Source organism: Aptenodytes forsteri, unplaced genomic scaffold, assembly GCF_000699145.1.
Source record: "Aptenodytes forsteri isolate BGI_AS27 unplaced genomic scaffold, ASM69914v1 Scaffold114, whole genome shotgun sequence".
Taxonomy (NCBI): Eukaryota; Metazoa; Chordata; class Aves; order Sphenisciformes; family Spheniscidae; genus Aptenodytes; species Aptenodytes forsteri.
Window position 1 is genome coordinate 4536740 of NW_008795364.1, and position 20014 is coordinate 4556753.

Genomic DNA, 20014 nt, shown 5'->3' on the forward strand with positions numbered 1-20014 from the left:
GCTACATTGCCTAGCCAAAGAGAGGAATAACCACCTCATGTTGAGCCTAAGAAGATATATAATGGAAATGAGATTAAATTACTGCACAATAAAACTTGTGCCAATTTACAGGTTCGGGTTTAGAGTCGGATGTGCTGCAGCAATACTCCAAACCTTCTTACATTTCAAGCTATACCCTTTAAAAGTTTTCATTTAAATTTTTTATGCTTCACTTTATAAAAAATTAAAAGAAAGAGAGTTTTCCTGCAATTAAGAAGTACTCAATGTACTTTCAGAAGGGGCTGCATTTTTTAAAATGTTGGGCAGGTAGCATTCTGTAATTGGAGTTGACACTTGGCAAAGTGAACATGCACACTTGACCCTGCCGGGACGTCTCTCATCTTGCCTCTGTGCACGTGGACACATCCTTCTACGGCATCTGACTGGCAGGCAGCAGCCCTCAGTCGGCTCTTCAGCTTGCTAAGATATCTGGGTAGAGCACTGGAAACAGTCAGACGGTATTTATAGGACACAACAAAGAATCAGGGGATTTGTGAAAAGGAAATGAAAGGGGAGCAATTTCTGGCTTCCTTCAAATTCATAGAAAATATTAATAGCATAAGGAAATAAGAGAATTTTGCATAAAAGTGAAAGGCCAGGGAGCAACACAAAGCAAGCTCCCTTTTAAACAACAGAGGGGCATCTACCTGCCAACTGCCATGTGAGTGAAAGGGCTAATGTCGGACCTTGACAGGCAAGTCTGAGAAATTTGTTATGCTGATACTGCTCAGAACTATTTTTTTTTTTTTGGTCTTTACAAGGCCCTTTTAGACAGTAGCAAATGAAGAAACAGAAGGAAAGGGAGCCTTCGTAAATAAGACAAAGGGGGGATCCACCTCATAAAGGTTATGACATGAATGTAATGAATATAAACGAAAACCTATTACCCACAGCAACAAGAGGTTACTTCTGGGATTTCTCTTTGAATGACATACCTGAGACTATCTCAGCTTTTCCATAGCTAGCCAAAACTGTGGATAGATAAATCTCTCTGTGCTGGCAATCTCGGCATGTTTGCTGCGTGGGTCTGGCAGCAGTGCTCACAGCTTTGTGCTGACAACAAGAAAAGCCCACCGTTTCTAAGAATCAGAGATTCTTGAATTTGTAATGAGAAGTTACTGTCACTTTGGAAAAATGTTGCCATACAGCTTCGCATCAAATTTTTCAGCAGCCAACTCATCCAAAGTCACTCTATATACATCACGTGAGTTCTTCAGTCAGAAGGCTGTGGCCAGGTACTGACAGAAAAGATGATCTACTTCGCTTGATGAGATGCAACCAAGGCCTTTTGTGTTCATTTGTACTCTAAGAATTTCTTTATAGCAGCAACTGTGCGGTAGTTATGTTAATAGAAATGTCGATGCATCCCCCTGCACCTAATCAGAACTAACACCACGCAAATCCTATAAATTATGACAAGCTACATTTTTGTTCATTAAAACTGTGTGTAAATAAAATGTCACTCGTCCATGTTCCAGTTTTTTATTAAAACTGTGTGTAAATAAAGAAAATGTCACTCGTCCATGTTCCAGTTTTTATCACGGTTAACAAAGAGCTTGCAGCAAAAGAGACAGCACCATGCCCATGTTTGCAAAACTGTTATTGGCAAAGAAAGTAATTTATTTGCAATAACACATTCCCTAAATTTTTTACTCAGGATACATCTCCAAAAGTTGAAGAAAAGAATGTGAGAAGTCATTTAGTTTATTTATGAAATATGTATGATTAGGAGTTTGATTCTAATTAGGTCATACAATTACAATAAGTTTCTTTGAATCAAGACCTTGCCTTTGATTACAATGAACAAGCTTCCAAGCATAAAGCACAACAAAAAATTACAAAAGCGACTACTGATTTTTTTAACCATTTCTTGCTAAGAAAGGCAATCACTTCCAAACTACTGTGAACTGCATTGGTGTATGACATTTATTTATGTATAGATCATAAAGACAAAACTAACAGCATCACTGGCCTTGTATGCAGGAATTCAAGGAAGGATGCGGCCTTAGTAGATCCAGACCTCCAACGATCTGCCCCGGCCCCTCATTTCTCATGCTATGCACCTACCACACAAGAGATTATTTTTCCTAAAGCCAAGTTTCTCGCTTTGCAGGCCAACAGAGATTAGAAATACTACAAAAAAATATATGAGGGCTTTCAGGAACTAAAAAAAGGGGTTGTGGAAAGCAAAAATCATTTCTTGGCACTCTTAGCAAACTGTTGAGCAAGTTAAAAGGGAAGAGTCAAAAGGGCTATTGCCTCTTTCATAAGAATGTGCAAATTTATAAGATTCAGGGGGGAGGGAATCAAGATCAGGACCACGCCACTTCCACTGAGTCAATGGTAAAGTTGACATTCAAGAGCAGGACAGGCTATTTATCGCAAGGAAGGGTATGCATATTTTTGTCACTCTTAATAAAATATTGAAGCCTTAGCAGATATATGCTTTGTTCTACTTTTGCAAACTTCCATTTATCTTATGAACAGTAAAAAAAAAAAATTACCTTACACAAAGAGACAAGTAAAATTCTATACAATGCAGAACCAGGACTTACCTGAGATTTTGAAATTCCCACGTCAGTTTACTCATCGGTAAGCTCAGGTAGGACAACGTGACAAAGTACAAGCGATGGATCGTTATTGTTACACAAAACGGCAAGAAAATGTTAAAAAAAAAAAAAACATTTCAAGGGTCAGAGAGCTTCATGGCAGCAATAGATGAAGCCAGCCTCTCTTCACTTCACATACTTTCTCCCCTTTCTAGTGGGGAGAAAGAGATAGTTGCACTTATCTCAGGGATACAGAAGGAAATCTCTTTCATGCTGTAAGAACTTGAAAAGTGAAATTCTTGAAACGTGTGTTTCTTCAAACACTGAAAAATAAAAAACCTCCAAGCCTATCATTCCAGGTTGTGCAAACCCTGCTAGGCCTATGGCTGCCAAAAAAACCCCCAGTATTTATATTTCTCGACATCTATGAGTACTGTATAATAAAGCAATTACTAATAATAATACTTTGGCTTATATAGTGCTTCTCAACTGAAGTTATCAAAATAGTTCACAAAGCTTAGTATTCAGAAGGGATTTAAAGCCTCGGTACTCCATGGTATAAACCAGCCTTAATATGAGGCAAAAAGAACAGCAGGGGGAAATTCCAAATTATTATTTCAAAATCTCTTTGCTTTAGTATTCTTGCGCTTTTCTCTGGAGCATGTATTACTGATCTTTGTTAAGGACCAAACAATTTTGGTCAATAAGATAATGATTTTTGTTCCTACTCTGTTTTTTAGGCAGGAAGGCCATGAGGTATTGCTGAGATACCATTGTATATAACCAAACTGCCTTGGAGTTGATCAGATAGAATGATTTAGACACTACCACAAACATGGACCTACAGTATAAATTTCCCCTTTCTCAGTCCTGTGCTTTGACCAGTAGATCACACTCGTGCTCCCTAAAGACTAATGCCATTCAGCAGTTTCACAGCTGTGGTGTAAAATATTGTATCCGGGGCTATTTGTAGCGTAGAAAGAAATGAAGTATTACTACTTATGTACCTCAAAGATCTGTATATTATTCTCTTTTATGATAAACTTTCATAAAGTAACTAGCGGTGCTTCTTTGTATTGCTGTGTACTGAAACAGGTTCCATTCTTGAATTAAAAAAACAAGATAAAGCAAAAAAGTCGGGTTTATATTTCATATGACACTTTCTGAAATTAGAAAAATACTCATTTTTTTAATTACTGATGTTCATTGCTGCATTGCAAAAAAATGAAAGATTAAGGAGGTTTGTAACCTTCTATTAAGAACTAAATCCGTTCAAATAACAAGAGACATAATTGTCACAGTATTTGTTATAACTGTCATGCTACATCCTAACAGAATAATGAAAAACAATTGTCTTTGCCTTGCACACATGCAATAATAATTCCTGAAAGCTTTCCAAATCCCAATGCAGGTGATGTCAATAGAAAGGATCAGAAAGTGGTTTGAGTGATGCTGGGGGATTCAGAGGAGCTATACTGGCAGATGCAGTCAGAGGATATTTTGAAGAGAGCTTTATCCCCATAATGCACAGCTCTGCCCTAGGTTTCCAAGCTACATACTGCGGCCAGGATAAAGCCACTGATTTAGGAAGTGTTGCAGAAAATTTGAATGTTGTGAGCAAACTTCTTTCGTAGATCCACCGTCCCTAGAGCCACAGCCAGGACTTTAAATCTTGGGTGAGTCTTGGCATTCATGAGCCAACATTAGTACACTTGTGCTATTACATATAACTATGATAATAAATATCATAATGTTAATTTAGTAAAAGTGACTCCGTTCCCCATTCTTAGTTTAAAAGCAAAGCTATGTATGAAAAGTGTATGTGGCAAAACTGTACACACTAATGTCATAATACCTATTGTTGAGTGAGCAAATTAATTTAGGTTTTTAAACAAGTTGGGGAAGCAACTCTCTGGCAGAATCTCTTTTCCTCTCTTTTTAATGTTTTTTCTTCATTTTTATTTTAAAGCACGACTCCAGCCGCTCTGAACTGATCTCATTCCTGATGCGCAGTTCCCCTGACCTGCGAGCCATTGCCCTTCCTTCAGCAGGTGCTCACCGTGCACACAGAACCTTGCAACAGATATGGGGTTCCTTTCATTTACTAGAATGAGGAATGGACAACGACACTGACATCACTTCCAATGGGATGTCATGTAAAGCAGAAGGCTTAATCCTTACTCAGCAAGGACCCCATGGCCTAAAGCAGAAAGCAAAGATCAGGTCTGGAAGAGCAAAATTCAAAACCTGAAAAGCCTCAATAACGTTTGTTTCATTATACACTAAATTTTTAATAAGATTGACAAAGTCAGCATTCTATAGCATACTGCCTTGTGCTGGGAAAATTAGTCGATAATACAAGACGACAAAGAGAAATTAGCCAAGTGACGAAGGCTGTGCCTGTACATCCTCCATGTCAGGCTGCCAGCAAAGCTGCCAACACTGGTGAACATTGCCCACTGCATCCTCTAACCCAGGCCTCCTCCTGTCTAAAGAGCTCGGTGACCTGATGACAGGTCACTAATTGCTTGGCCTCCACAAGCAACACCTATGGGGGAAAAGGCTCCTATACTGAGTGATGCGTGTATATAACCTAGGAGAAAGTTTTTACTTTTTTGGTAGCCTGAAGATGTCATTACCAGTTCCCCTGAACTCATCTGTACTGAATTGTAGAACATGATTCGACATTTTTGCATTTCTGTCTGACATTAATTGGGATTAATTGATGATAATGGTAAGGGTAATTAGTTTTAAAAGGCACTAAGTCCCATACCCCAAGCCTCTTATGACTGAAATAGAACAGCGGTCAAAATGTGGCATGAAAAAATAACACGGCAATATCCAGTTATCTGCAAATGTAGGGGGGTTGGGGATTACATATGCATTTGTATGCACTTGCATACATTTGCGTATATCAAACTGCTTTAGATACAGTAAAGTCTTGTCCAGCATGCAATTCATTGCTTTTTTGTTATTGATGTTGGCTGAAATGCAGCAAGCTGAGGTTTGCCAACAAACACTCCAGCATCAGGTTGGGAAGTTGCACCACTTTGTCCAGGAAGAGACAATTCCTTGAACTATCATTTAAAATTACATGAAGCTGTGAGTTCCAAGTTTGCAAAGCTTAGCTAAATCTTGTAGGGTTGTGTTCTGTCCCCCCCCCCAAGTTGTGTGAAACATCCCATTTGAGAATAGGAGAGACGGTAAAGTCAGAAGCAGAAGTTACAGTTCATCTGACTAGTGCAGTGGCTTGAAACCTCAGGCAGGAGCTGTCACACTGAGAACTGAGATGACAACATGCAAAAATTAAAACACTCTGTGTCCACTTGGTCTTCCCACACACCCCTCCCATCTCCTCTCCCATCAAAGGTTTCCTCATTGTAAGCCTGGCACCTCTTGGGTTGGTATCAGGCTGTTTGGGGCTTGTCTCCCTAACAGTGCACTCAGATGACACACGACAGCTGTACCAACCAGCCATCACCCATGTTCCTGCTGATCAGCTGAGACTGGCCTACACATTGTGTGCTGGGACCTAGGTTTCCACACATTATTAAAATTACTGTTTTATTGAAATAGCAGAAAAAAAAAAAATCACCAAAAATCAGTGTTAGCGCAGTTTTACCTGCAAGCACAGTAAAGCACAAAAGATGGGTGAAACTATTGGTCTGTGAAATTCAGCAGAGTATGGAGAAAACTACATATCCTCTTTGGGCCTTAAGAGCAGCTTTAATTGTAGAGGTGGGACAGAGCAATAATATCATACTGAGGTTAATGCAATTCACATTTATAAACTCAACTTGTCCCAGAAAGCCTGACAAATATTTGAGATTGAGACACAACTATTTGAGAAGACAGGAGATTGTCTTCTCAGGATGAAGGGAAGATGACCGTTCCCAGGACTACAGCACAACAGTAACTGTCGTGACTTCTGTGGCTAGGCTGACGGAAGACGACTGGGGATGTGATCGCAGTGTGACAAGGAAAGTTTATGGTTGGATGGCATAAAAGCCTGATACTAAATTTTCTTAAAGTCTTTAAAACAGATATTAAAATAGTAATGCAGGCAGCAAGCACTTGTAATCTCACTGAGTTCAATTACTTCTGAATGTGCTCAGCACTTTTGAACACTAAGCTATTTATTTACTTGTCTAAATGTACGTACAGACACATATTTCCGTATCTTGTTTTTGACAAGCAAACTTGACAACACAGGGTTTAATCTTTCTACCGTCTTATCCTAAAATGCTATTATAACTCCTTTAAAAGGAATAGTCTTCCTTCACTTCTGTTTTCATAGGAATAACCTGGGTTTCAGACACCAATAGCAAGACAAACCAGAGAAGACATTTTACAATTTCATTATCACCTACTTGAGCCTGAAGCATGAAAGCTGGATGGCCACTTCGCTCACACTTGGGTTACAGAGCCAACATGAGTGAAAGGTGATTATAATTCCAGTTTAGGCTTGATACTGAGAAATGAGGTGAGTGTTAGCAAGGTGTCCTGTCCCTCACCAGCTTTCTGTGCATTTTTTCCAAACAGCTTCCACAGTCTACTGGTAACTCCACATAACTAAGTTGTATCACTCACAACTAAGTTATACCACTCCCCTACTTACAGGACCACACAATCCAAGCCAAAGATTTTTTAAGTGTTTTATGAATGCTGGCACTATGATTGTCATCACAACTACCCTGTGAGAGGAATTGGGCATTACTACTGTACAACACATTTCAAAGTCACCAGGGAACTTTTTGGGAGGCCTGGGCATATTGCCAATTATATAGGTTCATCTAACATGCTGCAAATTAATAGGTCATAAGACCAAAAGTAACTGGCTATGATCCCATAGCCAGACTGTGCAATGCAGGCCAGAGGAATCCCCTGAATTAATTCATTTTCTGTCTAAAGAACACCTTTTTTTGGGGAAAAAGAAAACCCCACACAATCTTGATGTGGCAACTTCCAGTTATGGGCAATCTACAACAACCTTTGGGAAGTTGTTCCAATTCCCAATGACCTCATGGTTAAAAACTAAACAGATCAGCTCTAGCGTAGCAGAATATAATCAAGTACTATCGCTATCTTCCAAAATGCACACAGTAATACTAGGATCCTAATTTAGTAGACGAAATTTCTATACTTGAAGAAGTCTCATCATCTCCAAAACATCATTTTCTAATGAAAACATCCTAAACACAAAGCTCTGTTGAATACTGATGAGATACTATTCAGGTAAACTCTCTACTTAAATGTTTACTTAATTAAACATTAAACTTAAATGCTATAGGCGAGACCTTTAGCCTTATTGCTTGCGAAAAACCAGACATGAACAATCAGAATCCTTAGAAAATGTCATCTTTAATGCTGCCTCTGTTATCATCCTGTCTAGCACAGCATTCGTCTTTCAACTCACTTTAGACACTGCTTCATAACAAATATTTTCCAGAAGTTTTGTGGATAGAAGATAACATAAAATAGACTCCATTAATATTTATGATTCCAGGAAACCTGTGGCAGAAGAGGTTTCCAAATTAAGCCCAATGTCTCCTTGAACCAGGCATCAGGAACATCAGCAGAAATGTTAATATGAACCCTTGCCAGTGAAGCACAGTCATGAATCTCCAGGCGTGGTTTGAAGAGAGTGAGCTCTTTCAACGTATCTAGGAACATAAAGTGTTGTGGCAAGTTTAAAACCAATAGTCCTTTCTCCTTGCTGTAAGAATAAAGTTTTTCCTTTTGCTAATTACTTCTGGTTTTGAATCTGGGGAAGTACGTCCCTGCAGCCTCCAGTATCCATGTTTTTCTGAGCCTTCAGGAGCCGGAGGATTTAATTTTTATCACAAGCTCCTAGCAGTGCCTGGCAGCATGCATCCGCAGTGACAAGCTGTCTAGCAGGACAGACCTACAAGCACCCAAGTTCTTCTTTGGATCTCCATTCTTGAGGGCCAGCTTTACGTTAAAATAGAAAGTCACTTAAAAGCTAAACAGAAGAGACTTACTTCCTCTGGGAATAGTTCAGGTCTACGAGTGTCCTTAAAAGGAGTTCTTGATGCATTTTTACTAAATGCCTGCTCTTAGAAAGTTTTACTCCAGGAGCCTATTTCGTCATCTCCTTTGAATCATTTTTGAGGGTAAAGCAGGATGCTAAGGTGGGGTGGGTGGGGAAAGGCAAAGAGAGCACCAATACTGATAAGAGATCACGTTCCCTGATTTTGATGAGACAAGCACTTACTATGCAGAGAAGGATGTAAAGAAACTGGAAACATTTATAGTGCACTATTTCATCTGTGAGCTGATTAAACAACTTCCAGGGAAGTAGTTTTCTACTGAAGGATGCCAAGTCAATGAAATTTAGATGTGTGTCATGTAGTAGCATTATAAAATGTTGACAAAAAGTTATCACAGCATCTTGATACAATTGGAATGGTTTGTTTTTAACCACACACAAAAGTTAAATGCGCATTTACTCACAACAAGACATTTTCACTATGGATTGCATTGTTTAAAATTCCTCATCCTGATCTGGGAAGAAATTACATTCTGATAAATCCTGCCATTTCCTAAAGAACGGACATTCTGTTCTTTGACTAGCTCTGTTTAGTATATCTCCATAAATATGTTGCAGACTTGTTTGGTTTGCAAATAATCTCTCCTTGCTTCTTTCCTTATTCAAGTCTTCATAATCCTGCTGGGTTCTTTTTCAAGAATACCCAATTAGTCATAAATGTTTTTTGCCAAATCTTGTCCTGAGGTATTCCTGCGTAGCCTCAAGGTTTCTGATTGTGCTTTCCATGACAGTTATCCTCTTTTTTGCCTTTGATATGTTCCGTGAATGGTTCTTAACAAACAATTCTGTTGATAAAGTACAAGAAAAAGAAATCAAAGTGTCTCTCAGCAGTGGTACCTCTGCAGGGCAAACAGGAATAAAGCACAGTAAAAGTGTATTTGTGTCACTCAAATTAGCAGATGGGACTCTGAAAGTGCTCTGCAAGAGATATGGTGAGAAAAGCCACCACTTTAATGTAGGTTCATTTCAGAAAAGCACTATACTTTAGGAGAAATAACTCTATCCCACTAGAAGTGTTTTTCAAGATCTAAATTACTATCTTTAGGCTTGTGAAAGTTACTCTTACACTAATAGATTTCAATTTTTTTAAGGACAGGTAGAAGTACAGAAAAAAATGGAAATGTGGATACACAATTTCTCAGAACAGTGTTTGGGTTGATACTAAATACTGCAAATACAAGTATTTCTGGCGTTCATAGTTACCTTTTTTTGAAAAGCATAGCCACTATGAGGAAAAATTTAGGGCCATTAGCTTTGAGACCTCTGTGTGTTACTGGCAAAGAATGATGCTAAATGTGGCATCAGCATCCTACTTGGTATAAAAATTTGAACTCTGTCACAACAACATTAGGTTAAAGAGGGAGAAATAGCCCAGTTCAACATTCTGGCAGAAGTGGAACAGAGGGTAATCTGAGTTTCTTATCTCTGAAAGATCTCTTCTGCTTGCTAACTCTCCCTGCCTCTTCACATTATTTAAAATCAGTAAGAAATGCTTCATTTCATTGCCAGCCTCATCACAGCAGTCCTGGGAAACATTTGGACAGGTGTCTGAAAACAAGCACACTGAAGAAACTTAATTAGAGTAATTTTAATCAATACTATTTCAGATATAAACTATCTTAATATAGGATAAAAAAAAAACAGGAAAAGAGTGGAACTGAATGATATTTGCCTGCATTTAAAACCACTCCAGTTAGTCTTCAGATTTGAATACTATGTGATTTAACACATCTGATACCATTGACATATCACTATTATGCTACAGACAAAAACAATACACAGGCAGTATTTTAACTGACTCTGATACCAACCCTAGATTGTAAATTGGCTGCACCACCACAAGTTCAAAAGAGAAGAAAAAAAAAAAATCAAGTTTGATGCTGAGCTGACGGTTAAGAAGCAGAGTATACCACAGGTAAGTAATAGGGCCCATTTTGTTCAGTATCTCCATCAGCAGATTTGATAGCAACAGAGCACACCCTCAGCAGATCCATAAGGAGATTCAGTCCAGAAAGACCCTGAGGAACTTGGGGACTGAGCCAACAGGAGCCTCAAGAAGCTCAGTAAAAAACACAAAGTATTGCATTGGGGATGAGGTGACCCCATGTGTCAGCACAGCTGGAAGACAACTGGCTGAGGAGCAGCCCTGCTAAAAAGGACCTGGGGGTTGCAGTGAACACTAAGGCAAACATGAGCCAACTTGTGCTGTCATTGTCAATGCAGGAAACTGATGCTGGGCTACACAAGGTGAAGCTTTCCTCTCATTGCTGTTGAGACTGCAGCTGGAATATTGTGTCCTGTTTTTGGCCTCCCAGTTCAAGAAAGATGCTGACAAACTAGAGAGGGTCCAGTAGGTTGCTATTAAGATGGCTGGGTCCTAGAGCTGCTCCTCAGAAGCTGTGTGCTAAGACAGCTGGACTTAGTCTGATGAAGAGAAGACTAAGAGGTAATTTGCTAATAGCTTACAACTGCATGAAAGAATTAAAAGACAATGGAACCAACCACTTCTCAGCAATGGCAGACAGTATAAAATAAAGGGAAATGACCAAAACCTGCAGCTTGAGAGGTTCAAACTGCAGAACAGGAAAAATTTCTTCATTAGGAGAGTAGCGCAGCACTGGAATAAGTTGTTGTTGGAGATTATGGCAATTTTTGGAGGGTTTTCTTACTGGGCTACATAAAACCACTGCTAAAATCTTCTCCAGTGTTGGAGACACATGCTTTTAAATGGTTGAAGTAGACGGTGCTTTGGCAGTGGTTGAAGTAGACAACCTCCAGAGGTCCCTAACAATCAACACTTCTACGACTGTGTCAACAGTTGCTGATGGTCTGTCTGCAGCTCTTATCAAGGACACAGAGCTAGCTTAAACCAGTTCTCCTCCCTCTTTTCCAGCTGAAAGAACTGTCATAACAGACAACTATTCTTTCATCTCTCAAGACTGATCTAATTTTTCCAACACTAACACCAACCTACTTTGGAAGCATGTGAGGCAACACTAATGGAGTGCCTCAAAGCAGTCCCTGAAAAGATCCCAGTCAGCAAAACAACTGCGCATCTATTTCTACCACTCTCATTAATATGCTCTAGATTTAGTGAATTCTTGCTGATTTTAACAGGACTGTTCATCATAGATCTAGGGCAATAGGGAGGCCTTAATATAGACAGCCTCCATTTCCACCTCCAGCAAGAGCACATGAAGGTTTTTACATATATAGCATTTAAATGTCATAATAAAGACTGCTTTAGAAACACTCATGTTAGAATAGAATCTGAGAGCATCTTCAGTTCTGCGCAGCTTTAATTTTTACATCCCCCTGGGGGATTCTTATTGGTCATGAAAAATATTCTGGAGAAAAACTTTGTTTCTTTCAAAGTTTCAAACTTCTCAAGCGTGCTTTTTGGACACTTGCCTAGGTAACAAGTTTCCATACTAAGAAAGCAAAGGGGGATTAATACACACTAAAGAGAAATTTTCACTTCAAAATATAAAATAATTTATATTTTTGAAGTTTTCCTTTATTTCTCATAGGGCTGACATCAAAGGAAAGGGTTGAACTTAACACAGATGTTTCAGTTGATCCATCCTGAAGTATGCTTGGTGGACAGAAATTTTAGGCATTAACTTTTGTTACCAATATGGGACAAGGATGTCTCTCAATTTGAAAGTTATCCTCACACAAGGAAATCATATCCCGCTTCATTCCACTTCAAAATTTCAAGCTAATGTTATATATGCCATCATGAAAAAGGCAACTATAAATTTATGCACAGCAATATATTTCCTAATAATTAGGAATTATGTAAGAGCTTTACCATAATTATTTTAATTTGTTTTTTTCTGTAGTCATTTATATTCCATAGGTTCTTTTCATATATGTCTGGTCAGGAGTGGAAATCATGCAGTGTAAGCAATGCCAATACTCCTTTTTCTTCCTATTTTGAGAGCTGACCTCACTCTGAGGTTAGAGAAACTGGCAGCCTTATGTTGTATCAGCTGTGTATGGTGCAAAGCAGCCTGTCATCTGCCTTCTGCATGTTTTTACCATACAGTTCTCCAAACCAGAAGGAAAAAAAAATATCCAGTCACTGTGCTTAAGTGAGAAATGCCTCTCTTTCATTAGGTAAATTAAGTTTAAAATATGAATCAGTTAACCTTAGTTTCATGAGGAATTTAGAGGACTTCTTCCACAAAAATAAAGATAATTTTTATGAAAAATTTTCAGATGTGGAACCAGACATCAACTCAGCTGGTACAGGTCATCAATTATTGAAAGTTTGAGCACTTACTGTGTTCTGTTTTTTCCTACTCTTCTTGACAAAATTACGTGATTAAAAAACCCCATGCTTTTCCATTAAAGATATCCTAAAAAGAGGAAGAGGGACCTCCAAGTGTGCTGATACAGTAATCTGCCTTTTTTTGTTTTTAAATTCCACTTGCTCACATTAAAGTAGAATTAGGTTTTCCCATAAAAACATCTAAACAGCTTGCCCTGTTTGCAGGGGATAAAAAAAAAGTCAAAGAATTACATCCACGAAGTCTTCCTTTGCCCTCCAGAACCTCTCTCGGTCTACTACAGCACATATCAAGTGGAGCCACGGTGTCTGCTGACGTTCAGTGTCTGCTCTGGGTGGGGAACTTCAGAGCCTGGCAGGGAGCTTATGCTGTTGCCATGCAGAAGCAGAGGGGAACATTTGATCCAGTGTTATTTCAGTTCTGCAACTACCTTCTGCTAAGCCTGGTATGTGTATGATAAAGTTATTTTAATCTGTTGTTTATTCCTTTGTTTCTTGTTATATTTTTAGCTATATAAAAGAAAAATGTTTGAAGTAATACAGGCCAGCTGCTATAGTATTACTTACTTGTTAGGACAGTATTTCAAATGCCTGTTGTATTCTTTTATCTGCGATTACAATACCTTGTGGAGCCTCAGTTGCTGCAGCACCAACCTATAATTATGATCATTCAATCAACATTATAGATTTAAAATATAAGTAGCTTTTCTTCTGTTCCTTATCTTGTAATCAGAGTAATGTTTTTCTTCCTCCTTTCAATATTGCATGCCAGCTCATCACAGGATCATTCCAGTTTCATTCAAGGTGGGAAAATGCCTACCTCATTAGGAAAAAAACCCACAAACCAAAAAGCCAAACCAATGAACTGAGTCACCAGAAAAAGCAGTATATCAAAGCCCAGCTGGGAACAGCACAAAACAGCTTTCAGCCCCTGTAATACTGTGGGGGCAGATGCCTTGAGGAGTGCAGACTTCAGGCACCAAAGAGTAAAATGTATACCTGCTCTTAGCTGTATTCATCCCACTGCTGTGAGAAAACACATCTTGTTCCTGAGCAGATTTGTATCTCCTCCACATGGGCATAACGCAGCCTCTTCACACCTCACAAAGCCATGGTCCTCCTTTCCTGTCACCCACAGGTCCCTCAGCTCACACTGCTCCCCTCGTAAGAGCCTTATACCAAGCAGTGAAAGTGTTGTCCGGTTCCTGAGATTGCTTCCCCCAGTTTCTTTTAACTAGAGGTTGCATTTGCTATATCCAGCTGCACATGAGAGCAGGCTGTTGCTAATCAGAAGGGCCATCACTGTAAACACGAAGGGAAGGCAAAAGCTTCCACCTTCACTCGAGTAGGAAACAAAGTAATTCAGTGGGCGATGAAGATGCCCAGTCTCCTACGTATCTGGTTCCCAGGATGAGAATCTTCAGCACCTAAAGGTGCATGATTTACCATGAGTTTTTCCTGTGGCTAGTGTCACTCCCCTATGGAGTGGCACATATATATGTATACAGCTGCAACAGAGAATAGTTTATATTTCAGTTTTTCCTTTACCAGAGGCAACAGTAAAGCCCTCTGCCTGGCCACCTCTTCTTTGAAGCTTGTAGATACTAAAGCTGAGACAACTATCCTCCAATGAGTTTGATTGAAATAGGCCGCTGAGCTTAACAGTTTTTGTGGCTAGAGACCTACGTAGTCTCTTTAGGCAGATGAGCGGTTGGCTGGTGTCGTGGTTTAATCTCAGTCGGCAACTAAGCACCACGCAGCTGCTCGCTCACTCCCCCCCCGGTGGGAGGGGGGAGAGAATCGGAAGGGTAAAAGTGAGAAAACTCGTGGGTTGAGATAAAGACAGTTTAATAGGTAAAGCAAAAGGTGCGCACACAAGCAAAGCAAAACAAGGAATTCATTCACTCCTTCCCATGGGCAGGCAGGTGTTCAGCCATCTCCACGAAAGCAGGGCTCCATCACGCGTAACGGTTACTTGGGAAGACAAACGCCATCACTCCAAACGTCCCCCCCTTCCTTCTTCTTCCCCCAGCTTTATATACTGAGCATGACGTCACATGGTATGGAATGTCCCTTGGGCCAGTTTGGGTCAGCTGTCCTGGCTGGGCCCCCTCCCAGCTTCTTGTGCACCCCCAGCCTTCTCAGTCAGTAGAGCATGGGAAGCTGAAAAGTCCTTGACTAGTGTAAACACTACCTAGCAACAACTAAAACATCGGTGTGTTATCAACATTGTTCTCACCCTAAATCCAAAACACAGCACTGTACCAGCTACTAGGAAGGAAATTAACTCTATCCCTGCCGAAACCAGGACAGCTGGCAAAAGGAAAAGTCTCCACTATTGCTAGAGTTTATCATCACCTCCCTTGAAGACAGAGTTGCCAAGCAGATGAAACAGTGATACAGCTTGACCAGCTTGCTTGTTCTGGCTGAAAGTAATTCACCACTATCCAAGCCTGCCTCCGGTGGCAACTGCACTGTGCTTTCTCCCTTCCCTGCCTCCATTTAAATGCAGTGCATTGCTGTGGTATCTCAAGCACTGCATGTTTGAATGCCATCGACACAAGTAGTCTCAGGGTGCACTTGTTAAGTACTCTGCCTATGAACTTTGAGATAGTCTACAATCTGTTGTATAAGAGATGCAAACTCCTCGGTCAAGACCATATTTATGTCTACCAAGCTGGAAGCCAAAAGGAAAGTTCAACCTCCCTGCTAACAGCTTGCCCTCCCCTCCTTTGTGCCTTCCCTAGGGATTCCTCTCCTCTTGGTTGGTACCTCAAGAACTGTACAGCTTCTCCTCTCCTCCTTCACTGTGCTTTCATCACTGATTATAACAAGACCCAGGAAGAAAGAAAAACCTGGGTGAAGACAACTGGCTCATGAAGTGCTGGGGTAGATTCTCAGCTGGGATAAGCAGGCATAGCTCTATGTGGTCTGTTAGAGCTACATTCATTTGCATCATCTGCAGATCCATCTGCAGCCTTCAGAGAGTGAAAGAAGAGAATGAAGAGAAGATAAAGGCCGTGGCCAGTGGACTGAGCCTCCCTCCCTTCTGCCCAGCTAGGTGACAGATTCCTTTTGTCTCCACAGTAAATTCACACCTTAAGCTATCCATTGTGAAATGTTACTTGAGATTCTAGTATAATACCTATTATTCTGTTATTGAATCATACTCAGCACATCAGAGTTAGGAAAGTCAGGAAAGGGAGGTGATGTCAAGAAGGAAGCAGCACAGGGTAAGGGTGGTCAGGAGCTGTGCACCAAAGACTAGATTCTGCTGAGAGTTATTTAGCCCAGTCTGGCTGCAGATCAAGTGAAATCTGGCTTTGTGAAAAGTGTTGAAGCAACTTTTTTTCGTCAATTACATAAATGCTCCTCTGTCATACAGATGTTTGTTGCATAAGCAACATTTGCTGGGGTGGTACTTATTTCTTTATCGTCATTATCATCTGTGTGCTCATAAACCCAGAATGGTACCATAAAAGGAGGATTTTAATGCTGATGGAAACACAGTTGGATGTCAAGATTATGTAGCAAAGTTCCCATATACATGGATTACACTTTCTCATTGAACAGAAGGTAGCTACTTTTGAAACTCTGAAACAAATAGTACAAGCTACTACTGTAGCTTGAAATTATGAAGTAATGGGATAAATCTGAGATATTGCCCCTAACTAAAGGGTAATACAGGGCTTTTCACATAAATGGGAATTTTGTGTAGGCAACTGAATGTAGAAAATATTTAGGGGTGGGAATAAAAAGAAACCTGAATAAGAGAGCCAAATTTAATTTAGAAACAGGGATAAGTATGATAAAAATGGATATAGGCAGATGGAACAGACTGAAACATCTCTCTAGGGAAAGGTTAATATTGTTAAGACGAATATCCTATAGTACTGTATATTTTTAGCTCTTTAGCAGTACACGTATCATGTGGTTTCCAGTAAGGTGGTGCTGTTGGTTTACTCTCAAAGTTAAGTTTCTTTTAAAGAGTTTACAAGATCTAGCATTACCAAAAGTGTGTTCCACTTCAGAAAATGCATAGGGATTGCTTCATTTGTATCAAAATGATTCCTCACAATGTTTGCAATCCAGAGAGTACAGCACCATGACAGGATAAAAACTATAGGTAAAATAACTGGAAAACTAAGTAAAAGAAAAATAAGTGGATTTTTTTTTTTCCATTCTCTTCGCTGGGTGAGGCATCTAGCCATTAAAAAATATTTAGCAAGTACAAAAAGTAATCAATAGCAGTGGTGCAAGGCAGTATTAGAATTTGCTGATTTTTTTTGTTGTTGTTTTCAGTAAGTTTTAGCAACACTGGTAAGAACTTCTCCGTTTTGTATTCAGCTACTCTAGGCATTGTCTGTAACGCAGTGTAAAAGCCTTTCAAAAAAATGGTGTAAGAGCCCTAACTGTTTGGGAGGTGATAGGAAGTGCAGCTCCTAACTGAAAGCTGGGGGACAACAGGTCTGCAGAAAAGCCTAAAGAATAGGTTGACTCCTGACAACAGTCTTGTCTTTGTCTTTCAAAGGCACCAAATTCTGCCCCCACCCCATCCCACTTGGTGTTTCTCCACTGGGGCTTTTAGCAAGTTCTCCGAATCTTGCATCTGGCCCTGCTGAGCACAACTAATGCAGGCAGAGCCTCTGGCACCACCTTCTCAGCACAGTTTGTCTGTGTTCTGGGTAAGCAGCTTTTCCTTCTTTTCCTGATGCTTTGTGGTGGAATAGGCAACGGATTTACTCCTTTGACTCAAGAAGCCTAAAAAGTGTTTGGTGGAAACTTGACAGCTGATAACCCTGACCTTCCCAACGTGGCCTTACTCAAACCAGGGTTTTTGGATCCTGCTCTGAAATTCCACAAGCCTTCCACTTTTCCTAATGGGGTTCCAGTGACCAGGGCTTCTGTTCAGCAAAGCCACTCTGAAGGTAAAGATGTGCCTAAAGGTAAATTTGGCCTTAAATTCTTTCCTGACTGGGAAGGCAAATAGAAGAAACAGCATGGAAATGCAGAGGCTTCTCTGATGAAATGGAAGCACGCAGAAAACATCCGATTTTGATCTCTAATACTAGAATCCGTGGATTCATACAGCTGTATTTGTGAGAAATTATTCCTGATTTACATCTGTGTATAATCTTAAAACAGATTCCAAACCAGGTATAGAAACCGTGGGCCCAATTCACCCCTGTACTACTTTATTTTGACATCTGTATCAACCTACTGACACCAAGAGACTAAGGTGGGCACAATGAGCAAACACCCTAATTAAGCTCTTGATGCTGACTTTGCTGTCCCTCCTCATTTGTGATTTTCTTAGAGAAAAAACAGACAAATGAAGTTTGAGATCATCCAGCTCCTCAAAGTCTGAAGGGGTTCAGAGGAGATTCTGTTTTCATCTGCCTATATTTTGAGTTTCAGTTTTGCTTTGCTCATAATACGTGAAAAAGTTTTTGAACAAGCAAATAAAGGTTTCTGTCTACTTCCAATGCTGTCCCTATCCTCCCTACCCTACTCACCTTTCCCAATCGAAGAAATAGCCTGCTATTACTGATCTCCTTGTATTTTAAAATAGGGTTATAGATTATAGTCTGGTTTTATATAACACTACTTTTTACCTCTTTGGTAATGCAGTTCTTTCCACCTTTTCCATAACTCCAGCGTTGAGTGAACCAGACAGCAAATATCATTGTGATCACCCGAACTGTTACTGCCTGTCTGGAGCAATAGTTATCATAAGCACCTACCGAAAGATCACACTTCATTAAGTACACGTATAATGCACTAAAGAAGATTATATAAACATGCACCTATAGTAGGGGACTTCTAAATACTCAGAGAAGATGCACACATGCCTACAGAGACAACCAAAATCATCTTCTGCTTGCAATAAAATTGTGTCTAAAACTGACAGCAATATGTCAATCAAAATCACCTGCTGCACAGAGTGAGAAATGCATGAAGTCTACATTACTCAAATCACCACAGGATAAAAATGCAGTTTATTTGCCTATCCTGTCCTTCGCTAAACATCTTTCTCTCACCCTCCAGGGTGGAACAACAAGACTTTGCCAGCTGTCCCATCAGTCAGAGCTTTACGAGAACATCATTCTCACACCTTAGATTTCAGCAAGACGAGCTCAGAATGAATCTGCTGACCACACATTTATGCCCAAGGTAAAGAAAAGGCAGACAGAATTCATATTCACAGAGCCACTGTACAAAGGCGTTCAGATCTTTCCGATGCTCTTAATTTCCTGCTGAAGAAAAGCAGTCATTTCATTGAAGGCTAAGGAAAAGACAAGATGTATCTTATCTCAGATATCGCTGGGATAAATATGATAAAGTTAATTACTTGGCCACCTGAATTCAATACATAAATCATAAGATAGCTTGGTTGACTTGTGATTGGTAATCTCTTATAAATATATTTTTCTCACACCTTAGATTTCAGCAAGACGAGCTCAGAATGAATCTGCTGACCACACATTTATGCCCAAGGTAAAGAAAAGGCAGACAGAATTCATATTCACAGAGCCACTGTACAAAAGGCGTTCACTCTTTCCGATGCTCTTAATTTCCTGCTGAAGAAAAGCAGTCATTTCATTGAAGGCTAAGGAAAAGACAAGATGTATCTTATCTCAGATATCGCTGGGATAAATATGATAAAGTTAATTACTTGGCCACCTGAATTCAATACATAAATCATAAGATAGCTTGGTTGACTTGTGATTGGTAATCTCTTATAAATATATTTATTTATTCATATTTGTGTCACTAAGAAATGTGCATGCCTTTGGGAGGAAAAAAAACCATACTTGGGTTTAGTTACTCTTATTTATACAAATATATGCAGATTTAAACAGTTTATGTGGAATTTAAAGATAAATTGCATCAGGTTCTCCAGATGCTGGAAATAACTTACTTTGCCTGTCCTGCAGCATTACTATTTGTTTATAATTTCAAAGTTCACAAGGTAATTGCTTCATTATCTGTTCATCTAATTTCACAGAGAAATGACAATTCCTAGCTGCTGAGGTCATGGCCCATCACAAATTATACCGT